This window comes from Sus scrofa, chromosome Y, assembly GCF_000003025.6.
Source record: "Sus scrofa isolate TJ Tabasco breed Duroc chromosome Y, Sscrofa11.1, whole genome shotgun sequence".
Classification (NCBI taxonomy): Eukaryota; Metazoa; Chordata; class Mammalia; order Artiodactyla; family Suidae; genus Sus; species Sus scrofa.
This window is the reverse complement of record NC_010462.3, coordinates 20,042,895-20,054,698: the sequence shown is the minus strand read 5'-3', so window position 1 is coordinate 20,054,698 and position 11,804 is coordinate 20,042,895. Positions and strand designations below refer to the sequence as shown.

The 11,804-nt window shown below is 44.6% G+C and overlaps 1 pseudogene; it reads left to right on the top strand.

Annotated features, from left to right (window-relative positions):
- LOC110257949 overlaps positions 1,970-11,804 on the top strand; it is an 86,285-nt pseudogene continuing 76,450 nt past the window's right edge.

Here is an 11,804-nt window from a genome sequence, read left to right as displayed (position 1 = left end):
GATCATTGACCATGGCAACTGCATGGGCCAATAGGGAGAAAAGGCAGAATGGAGTAGCTGTGGGTCAGACATCCAAGGAGGACTAGGAAATCTTATGGAAGTAATTTCAGGCAAGCCTTTGTATTGCCAAGAACTTAGGGTTTATGTGCCCTGTCAGACGTGATGACACCAGCTGTTCTCAAAGCAGCATCAGCTGGCAGCAGCAACCTTATATTTTCATGGTCTTCTCTTATAGCAACAGAAAGGAGACAACATGTGTTATGACCAATAGTTCCTGTGATTTACGTGTTAATACCACATCACGTGTTAAAACCTACTCAGATGAAACTACACTCCTCCTTCAACAATACTGGTATCAACCCATGTTTAATCTTATTTTTCCTTTCTTCCCATCCTCTATGGTAGCATATACCATGTCCATCCACAAGTACTCCTCACCCCAGGCCAGCAGGAAGCAGAGAGAGAAGAGTAGACATTCATCCCTATCCCATATAATGGAAGGCTTGAATGAGAGGATCCCAGCAGGATGGAGACAGACTGCCATACACCCCAACTATTGCTGCTCACCTGAGAGACTTGCTGTGGACACCCCTCCCAGAATGTGGAAGTTGAAGTTGGGCAGCAAAAACGAGGACCTGTGGGAAGCAACTGCCTGCACAAACTAACTGCCTACACGGATTAACTGTGCTCTGTCATGGGACTTGAGCCCCTACACCTCCCTTGACCTTCCCTTTCTTCTCCATTTTCCCTGCCACAAGGTCCCACCGTGGACTCCAACCACAGACTCCCACCACAGATGCTTTATAAGTCTAACACCTCCTTGCAGTCAAGGCTGATGCCATCGTGGGCTCTGCCAAGCCCCCTCTGAGGCCCTAATAAGTCCCTCGTATACTAATTGGCCTTGTGCATTCCTCCCTCAGCAACCTAACGGAAAATGTTTGGAATATTGTTTAACACGCAGAGTACTTGCGTAGGATACACAGAAAACTCGATATAATAAAATCAGTGATACCAGATCATTGTCAGTTTTTAACAATGTGAAAACATTATGGTATAAGTTTTAGAGTATTCAGTTCAATGGCATATATAATCTTCAGAATGTGGTACACCCATCAATTCCTCAGTTCTCATTGTATCAATCCGCAATGAAATCTCATAACCTTTGGATGGTACTTCCCCAAATTTCCTCTCCTAACACAAGCAACCATCAATCTTTTTTTGTCTCTATGGCCTTAGATATTTTGCCTGGTGCCCAGGGCCCTTCCATGTCTTGGTTAGTGACAAAGGTCATGGTTTGTTTTGTTTTGTTTTGTTTTTGATTGTGTATTTGTTTCTTTTTTTCTTTTCTTTTTGTCTTTTTATTTTTTGGACTGTACCTGGGGCATGCAGAAGTTCCCAGGCCAGGGATTGAACCCATAGCACAGCAGAGATCAGAACACTTTTGTAACAAGCTAACCATCAGAGAACACTGGCTATGCATTTTCTGAATATAAATACTGCACAGATTCTAGTTATCCACTCTCAAGAGCTGCATAACTTTTGTTTCACTTTGCCGTTGTTTTTTTTTTTTTTTCTTCCATTTTCAAGGCCTTACATAACAGGCACAAGTGCATATGTGCTCAAGAGAGAACTTGCGTTTACTTCAGGGATGAAATGGATTAATTTATTTATGTGATTTTTTTTATTAAAAAGATTCCATTGGAATAGGATCTCATTTGCTGATCTCATTTTTTTTTCTCTCTTTGGGTTACTGTTCAAGTACGGAGCTCATATTTTATATTAACTGGGCTAATTTCATAGAGAAGTAAACCCTGACTGAAGGTGATGCTCAGATTGCTAGGAGACTAGAGTCTTGTGATGTCACAGCTACTCAGGCTGGCAACCACTGTGATGGATTGGATAGTTTATCTGTGTAGGCTTACCAAAGCAGCATTTACAACTGCAGAATTCAAAAGCCATGCAGGTGAGAAAAGTAGCTGAAGAGAAATTTATCTGAGATGGCACATGCTCCTTCAGAAATTCAAGGTGTGTCTCCTAAAGATGAATCAACTGGTTCAGAATCCTCCATTACATCTCCATGGTGTGATAACTCAATCACTGGGGACTTGGACCTGAGGTCTCAGGTTAAAGAAAAAGCTTTCCAGGCTTTGTCTGAGGGCTCCCTGATGAAAGAGCCATGCCACACATTGTGTGCCTCTGAACCAGATGGAGATAATGATTTTCCTTCTCTGCCCTTTCCCAGAAAACTTTGGGAAATTGTTGAAAGTGATCGATTTAAGTCCATTTGGTGGGATGAAAATGGAACCTCGATCGTGATTAATGAAGAACGCTTCAAGAAAGAAGTTCTGGAGAGAAAGGCTCCCTTCAGAATTTTTGAAACTGAGAGTATGAAAAGCTTAGTTCGACAGCTTAACCTTTATGGATTTACTAAATTGCGAAGGAATTTTCAAAGACCTGCCTCACTAGCCAACATTCTGGCAGAAGATAATGAAGTCTCTGCTTGGAACAAGGTATTATGAAATGTCCAGTTACTATTTACAGAGGGACATCTGCAAATATGTTCATACATATAGGGTCATAGTAGACCTTGAAAGTGGGATGAAGTACTGCTACGCTTTTAAGTTGAAGGCCACTTGGTCATAAAATATTTGGGGTGATAGAGAAATTTCCTAGCCACCTGGAGCCTTCTCGATGAACCTCACCCAATACAAGCCCCTGAACCTCATACTGTTACTGTAAATGCACCAGGCATTTTTATTTAAGGACCATAATTGCCTGTTCCCACTACATAAATTTTTGAAAATGTTAGTAATAGATGAGTATTATTTCCTGACATTAACTCTGTGTGATGAAACAAGTCAGATTTTTATGGATTCTTTGTCCTCGTATCTTTGTTTAAAAGGTCACTAAATACCTTTCTCTTTTGGTTTTAGCTGCAGTTCTACCATAATCCAAATTTTAAACGAGGCTGTCCCCATCTGTTGGTGAGGATGAAAAGAAGAGTCAAGAAGAAAAATGCTTCTCCAGTATCAGCTTCTCTACTTCAAGGTTGCAGCAAGAAGCGCTCTAGAACAGGGGGTGATGTGGATAACCATAATTCTGATGTGGTTGCAGAAACTCGTGGAGAAGATGCATTTTCAACCTCTACAAATCTAAATGTGCCTTTAATAGGATGGCCTTCTATGAGCCAGAGAATTTCTAATACAACTACCCCAACTAGAAGTGGTCTTTCTTCTCCATCATCACCATCAGTCAGGCCACCAGGACAAATTGTCATGGCTCAACATGCTATTTTTAGTCAGTTGACCACGTTTCACATGCACTCACAAAGCAGCTACTCTCCAGCAAGTGGCCACATCGTGAATTTCATTACAACTACCACTTCCGTTTCTCAGTACCACTGCATTTCTAACTTCCCAAGTGGTTATTTTGGACTGAGGGTGTAGCCTTCTCCTTTGCCAACCAGATACCAGAATATATCACCAACTGAGTGCCCTGTGTCTAACCCGCAACCAGCAGCCCCTCCATGGTTCCCAATGCCAATGGCCACTGACACATCAGCTGCCTCGCTTTCAAGGCCAAATCCTCAGTCCTCTTCCGTATCTGAACATCACCCTATTTACCACTGATCTATCAAAGGACTATAGGTTATGCAGGAGAGTGAAGATGAAAATTTATGCTGGCAAATGTCACCAAATTCCTGCAATTCTGTTATTTCAGCAATAAACTTATATGTTCATCTTCATAGTTTCATATTCTTTTTTTCTTATTCACCTGGATCTCTTTTTTTAATTTTTCCAATTCTTTGTCTCTTTTTCTTTTTTTTTAAATTATTTTCCCACTCTACAGCAAGTGGGTCAGGATATCCTTACATGTATATATTACAATTACATATTTTTTTATTTTGAACACAGTTAAGATTAAAGAGATGCTGCATTTCTTTTTCTAAAATGATTTTTCCATCATAGCTGGTTTACTGTGTTTGATCACTTTCATACTGTGCTGCAAAGTGGCCCAGCCACACACCCACCCACCCAAGACCCACACCCACACACATACATATCCTTTGTTTCACATTGTGCTGCATCAAAAGTGACTAGAGATAGTTCCCATTGATATACAGCACGACCGCATTGCATACCCGCTCCACATGCAATAGTTTGCATTTTCAACCCCCAAATCCCAGTCCATCACAATCCTGCACACTCCCCCTTGGCAACCAAAACCATGTTGTCCAAATCCATGGGTGTCTTTCCTGTGGAAAGTTTCAGTTGTGCCATATATCACATTCCACACATAAGTGATGTCATATTGTGCTTGCCTTCCTCCTTCTGGCTTACTTCACTTAATAGGAGTGTTTCCAGTTCCAGCCGTATTGCTGCAAATGGCATTATTCTGTTCTTTTCTTATGGCTGAGTAGTGTTGCATTGTGTATATATACAACATCCCTTAATCCATTCTTTCCAATGGTCAAGTTATTTCCATGTCTTTCCTCTTGTGAATAGTGCTGCATTGGACATACATGCGCACATAAAGTTTTCATGGAAATTTTTTTTTCCCCAGGTGTATGCCCAAGAGTGGGATTGCTGCGTGACATGCTAGTTCTATATTTAGTTTTCTGAAGTGTTTCCATAGCGGTTGTAACAATTTACACTCCTCCCACAGTGTAAGAGAGTTTTCTTTTCTGCATACCCTCTCTAGCCTTTTCTGATGTGTGGACTTGTTAATGTCGGCCATTCTGTCCAGTGTGAAGTGATACCTCATAGTAGTGTAGATTTGCATTTCTCTAATAAACAGTGATGTTGAGAATTTCTTTATGTGCTTGTTGGCCCTCTGTATATTCTCTTTGGAGAAATGTCTATGCAGGTCTCTTTCCCATGTTTCCACTGAGTAATTGGCTGTTTTGTTGTTGAGGTGTATAGGTTGTTTGTAGATTTTAGAGATTGAGCCCTTATTGGTTGCATCATCCGAAATAATTGTCTCCCATTGCAGGTTGTCCTTTTGTCATTTTAATTGTTTTCAATGGCAGATTATTTTGCCGTTTTTTAATATTTGAAATGTTTGATAATTAGAGAGGAGCATTTGACATGTCCCCTAGCTGTAACTGTTTCAAAAAGGAAAATGGAACTAAGGAAATAGAGAATAGCTGTCAAGAGATTTCTGAAATAGTCCAAGTTGTATTGAATGGGGGTCCCAATTATGAGGGTGTGGAAAAAGGGGCAAATAAAAGTCAATTTGGAAAGGGAAAATACATAGTATTTACGTAGTGTTTTCTCAGCAACATTATAGTCCATCTGTTACTTCAAATGGAACTTGGATATTAGTTGACAAGATTGTCTTCATTGCAAAGAAAAAATAAATCAATAAATTCCATTGAGTTCCCATGATGGCAAAGAGGTTAACACACCTAACTAGTGTCCATGAGGAAGCAGCTTCACCCTCTGCCCTCGCTCTGTGGTTTAAAGCCCCAGAGTTGCCATGAGCTGTGATGTGAGTTAAAGATGTGGCTCAGTCCCAGCATTGCTATGGCAATATAAGGCAGCAGACAGAGCTCTGCTTTGACCCTGACTGGGATTGCCCATATGCCACAGGGGTGGCCCTCAAAAGACAAAAAAAAAAAGGTATACAATTACTTAAAAAGTACATTTCACACTCCAAGCGATAAGATATTTTATCTTATCCAGGAACCATGACCATAATTTACACCATAAGTGCAACAACAATGTCCACATGACATCATCAGAGATTGCATCACTGTCACCACAGGGTGGTAGTTCATCAGTGAAACATCTACAAAAAAAAAAAAAGTAGTAGAAAAAAAATGTGGGTGTCATTTTCTCTAAAATCCTCAAACTGTTCTAGGTTATTTTTGCCTTTATCTCCACCCCTTTATATATCCCGATTCACACGTAGAGGTTGCTTTCTTCTTTTACACAAAGACAGGCTTAAATACAAATGCTGGCCTTTAACACCAAACCTCAGCCAGGTGAACAGGTCCCTTGAAGATATAGAATCTGTTTGACTTAGCAGCTTCTTATGTTTCTCTTTTACTGTCTTTCTGGAGTACCTTCAGAAGAATTCTTTTCAATCATACCAAGAGTCACCTCAGAGCAATCCTTGGAGTAGAAAGGACCCCACTTTGTCTTAAAAAGCAAGGTGCCATTGTTGCAGAGGGGAAAAGGAGGAGGGGCAGATGCCAAAGGAATCTCCCTGCTCACACGTGCACAGGCTTTCAGAGGGCAGGGTGCACCTGGTGCAGGCCACAGGTGGCAAGAAGCCACTTGCTTGTGCTACAGCAGCCTGGACACTTCTTGTGCTGGCTATAGGTGTCCAGATACTTCTGGTGGGGGCTAAGGGCATCAAGTGGGTAAGTGAGATGTGGTGCCTCCTGAGTGATCTACAGGCAGTGGTGACAACCCAAAGCAGTCATCTCAGAAACCACAGGGAGTCAAGGCCTGCCACCGGTAGGGGTGTGTGATCAGGTCCAATCTCTGACCACAGTCACCTCAGAGGTCAGAAATCAGAGCGGGCACTACAACTGAGCACCACCCAGTATTGCTGTCAACACCCTGGCCATATAACCGCCCTGCAACTGTCAGTGCCAAATGCTCTGACAGTTGCACGGAAGAAGCACCCAGAAGGTTGAACACTGTCCTTTGCCAAGACCCTGTAACTAGGAGCAGTGGTGCACCACCTCCTGTGTGGGCTAAGAGGGACAGGCTGCTTCTTATAAGGGTCCTCAGTTGGGGGGCAAACCACCAGAGGTGTGCATGGCCTGCTATCACTAGGGGTCCAGGAACAGGCACCCCTTGTGGCCCTAATCACCACAGAGGGCACCTCAGAAGAGGTCATTGTGACCAAACACTACCTGTTTCTGCTCCAAGTTCTCTGGGAACTCACAAACCATGCCACTGCCACTGCCACTGCCACTGCCACTACCAAATGCTCTGGGCACCTCATGATTCTGCAAAAAGCTCATTATCACTCCCAAGGCCTTGAAACAAGGAGTAGCCTGTGCCACCTCCCTGCATGTACTTGCTGCTGCTAAGACCCCAGCAAGAAGGCACTACCAGCCCTACCCACTGCCTCCCTCTCCCTGGAAATACACTCTGCACCCTCGGGATAATGGCGTGCTCACTCCCAAGATTGAGCCAGCAAGAATGCAATCCTCCATGCCCCAAATAAATGGTAACACACCACAAAATACAAAGGGTTGCTCTTGCCTAGAAGTAACCCTCCAAGACGAGAGTTTGGCTTCCCCAAACTCACAGAAAAAGGAAATCATAGACACGATGAAGAAGCCCAGGAACAATTCCCACGTAAGGTACAGGAGATTTCATGTGAAGCAGAAACAATGCAACAGACCTCTGTAGGCCAAAAGATACTGAGTTCAAAAGGGGTAGAGTGAATATATACTGAAGGAATGAAGGCTGAATATCAGGGACTTACGAGCACATTACAAACAGTCATGTCAATTACTTTCGAGAGGAATGAGGAAATTTAGGGGAAAATAGGGAAAAATTAGAAAAGTCTTTTGCAGATAGCCAAACTGGGCTAAAGGCACTAAAGGGCAGAGTGAAGAGTGCAGAGGAATGAATTAGTGACATGGAAGATAGCATAATGGAAATCACCCAATCAGGACAGCAGGCAGAAAACCACATGAAAATACATGAAAGCAACATAAGAGATCTATGGGGTAGCATAACAGGGGTCCATCTATGCATAATAGCAATTCAAGAGGCAGAAGAAAAAGACAAGTGGATTGGAAATATATTGGAAGAAATTATGTCTCAAATTTTTCCCAAACTAAAGGAAACAGGTATCAAAATACAGTAATCACAGAAGGCACAAAACAGGCTGAACACAAATATGCCCACACCTAGACCTACTATAATGGAAATGGCCAAAGATAAAGAGAGGATTCTAAAGGCAGCAAGGGAAATACAACACATTAACTATAAGAGAACCCGCAAATCACCTAATTCCTCTAGAGAAACACTACAGGCCTGAAGAAATTGGCAAGCTATATTCAAAGTTCCAAAAGGAAAAACTCTGAAGCCTAGAATACTCTTCCCAGCAAGACTATCATTTATTTATTTATTCATTTACGTATGTTTTATTTATTTATTGAGTATCATTTGAACTGGAAGGGGAAACAGAGAATTTCTCCAACAAACAAAAGCTAAATGAGTACACCAATACTAAACCCATTCTAAAAAAATACAGAAATGGCTAAAAGAAGAAGAAGAAGACGAGAAGAAGAAGAAGAAGGAGAGAAAAGAAGACAGAACATATACAGATTGGAAAGCAGTCACTTAAATAAGCCAGCATACATCACCAAAACAAACAAACAAACAAACAAAAATCTACTCGAAAAGTGATGAGAAACACAAGGAACACCAAAAGGACAAACTCGAAGATCTCAAAGAAGAAATTCAAAAGCATAGAGTGTAGGTAAGGAAGTATGAAAATATAGACACCTATTTTTAATTATCGTCTTGCAGCCTATATGACTACCAGGCTAAAGCAAGCAGATGTAGGAAGTGGTTAACCTACTTGAAAAACAGGGAAATCACAAATCAAACCAAACATTACATTCATGAAAACTAAAAAGAAATGTACCCAAGCATAAAATAAATGGAAATCATCAAAAAAAAAACAGAAAGAGAAAAAAAAAACCAAGGTAATACTACGAATCAACTGAAAAGCAAGGTTTAACATGGGAATAAATACATGTTTCTCAATAATTAACTTAAGGGTCAATGGACTGAATACTCTGATCAATAGACACAGAGCAGCAGATTGGATCAAAAAGCAAAAACATACAACCTGCTGTCTGCAAGAGACTCCCTTTAGAGCAAAGAACACGTATAGACTGAATGTGAGAGAATGGGACATGATATTTCAATGGTCAAGACAGGAAAGCAGGAGTTGTGATATACATAGTAGAAAAAATAGACTTTGAAACAAACAAAGGCCATAGAGAAAGATAAAGAAGGACACAATTTTAGAGATCCCAGATGGTGAAAGAGTAGGGGGATTTGCTCACCTCTCCCACAGATGCAACAAAAAATACACATCTACATGTAAAATGACTCACACAGAACAGCAACTGAACGCGGGCAGAAGAACTGAAACCTCCAAAAATGGGAAGAATCTCTTGACACAACTGCATAAAGCAACAGAAAAGAGGAGAGAGAGAGAAGAGGCATCAGGACTGGACTCCTGAGAGGGAATGGTGAAAGAGAAAGGGAACCCACACCCTGGAAACTCACCGAACCTGCGGAAAGATCAGCTGAGTCCAAGGGATCTCCAAGATGCCACGAAAAGTGCATCAGCAGGTCAGAGGACTGAGAGGCAGTGTGAGAGCCACACAGATCATCAGAACCGCTGGCACAGGTCCCAAAGACTGAGACGCTTTGGTGGGGACTGGGTGCCAAGCCCTAGGCTTTGGAGGTGAGTCCCTGGGAGCAGGCTGGGGTTGGTGGTGTGGAGACAGCATAAGAGATGAGGAAGTGGTGCCCCAGGGGTGAAGGGTTGCAAAGAGCTAAGGGCTGGGGACTGGAAAGCCACAAGAGAGGGAACTCAGGAGAAGGTCTGGGCCTGCAGGAGAGACATTGCCCCATTGTTGGGGAGGGGAGAGCAGGATGTGTGGGCCACCAGAGAATACGCCTTGCTCCACAGCATTTTCACTTGCACAACAGCTAGTAGAGCACAGAGGGCATTCCCAGCACATCCCCCTCTTCCACCACGGGCATGCCCGGGGAGAAGCCACATTCCTTCTGCAGTGGACTGGGCCCACTACCAATGGGAAGGCAACCACCTCCTTGGTGTTCCACCCACAGGATGTGCCCACTGCCCTGGTGCACCCCAGCAACCTCCTCCCCAAATCAGGAAGTTCACCACCACAATAGCAGGAACAGGTCAGCACTGCCCACCCTTGGGAAGGGCTCTGCTGTCACAGCGTGAGAGAGCCATCACTGCCACCCTCGGGAAGCCCCCTACTGCTGTTGACCACTAGGGCAAGACCCTCCCGGCCATGGGGAGTGAACGTCCTCCACGGCATGCACCGGCCAGCCCTCCCCACCCTTGGGAAGCCCTCCACTGATGGAGAGAACCACAGGCAGCTGCCCCTGGCTGCAGAAAGGGCACCAACAATGGGACGTACACCAACCAGACCCAACAGGCTAGGAGTATTGCACTTCCACCATGGCAGGCACTGGCCAGCCCTGCATGCCCTCAGGAAGCCCTCCAATCTTGTGGCACAACCCATCAAGCCCTACTTGGCTTCAAGAAGTGCACTGCCAAGGCAGAACACTCTGGCCAGCCCCACCCAGCCTACGGAAGCTCCCCACCATAGCAGCACAACCCAGCAACACTGACTGCCCACAGGAAGCACCTAGCCACGGTGGTGGGACCCGGCCAGCCATGCATGCCCTCAGGAAGAGCCCAACCACCACCATGTGCCCTGACTGTGCCAAACGACACTTTGGCTTCCCCAAATTCACACTAAAAGGAAAACACAAGCAAGATGAAGAATCTCAGCAAACATTCCCAGTTTATGCAACAGGAGAATTCACCTAAAACCTTCAACACTCAAACAGTCTGACAGACTTTGAGTTCAAAATGCAGAGGGAAAGTACTAAAGAGATTCAGAGAAGATAAGCACTGTAACACAGACTCCCTCAGAAAAGAAATAGAAAACATAAGGAGGAGCCACGAAAATCTAGAAAGTTCATTTGCAGACCGACAATGTGAGCTAAGGGCAGTAAGGGCTGGAAGGAATAATGCAGGGGAACGTATCAGTGATGTGGAAGATAGAAGAAAGCAAATCACCCAAACAGGACAGCAGACTGAACACCAAATGAAAAAACCCTGAAAGCAATATAAGAGACCTATGGGATAACATAAAGTGGGCCAATCTGTGCATAGTAGGAATTCCAGATGGAGAAGTAAAGGAAAAGATTATTGAGAACGTATTGGAAGAACTTATGTCTGGAATTATGCCCAGCCATGCGAAGTGCCCCACTGCCCTGACATGCCCTGGGAAACTCCTCACCACATTGGGAAATGCACCACGACCACAGTGGAAACTGGCCAGCCCTGCCTACCCTTGGGAAGTGCTCCACTGCTACAGGTTGCCCCAGAAAGCCCCAGCTAGCCATGGGAAATACACCTCCACCTCCATGGGCACCTGCCAGCCCCACCCACACTTGGGAAGCTCTCTCCACTGCAGAGCGAGCTGGCCAGCACTGCCCACACTCAAGAAGCACCCCAGTGCCATGGAGCACCAGGGCAAGCCCCGCCCATGTGCAGGGAGGGCAACTCCAATGTGGCAAGCCCTGGCCAAGCCCACCAACCTTTGGGAAGAACCCACCTGCCATGAGGCAACCAGGCCAGGCCTGCCCCCCTTTGGGAAGTGCTCTGCTGAATGGCATGCCCCAGCAATCCCCAGGCACATGTGGGAAGTTCACCTCCACCATGGTGCACACATGACAGGCCCATCCACCCTCGGGCAGGGCCCTCTGCCATGGAGTGAACTGCCTGGTCCTGCCCACTTTCAGGAAGCACCTTTCTGCCACAGAGCAAGGAGGCCAGCCCCACCCACCCTTGGCAACTGATAAGCTGAGCACACTGAAAAGCACTCCATGCCCACAGGAGGCACTCTGCTGCCGCTGAGCACCTGGGAAAGCCCTGCCCAACTGCAGGGCTGTGCCTCCACCACATCCCATGCCATCCAGCCCCAACTGCCCTCAGGATGGTGCACAATGCACAAATATGCCTGGCCATGGGAAGAACCTAGG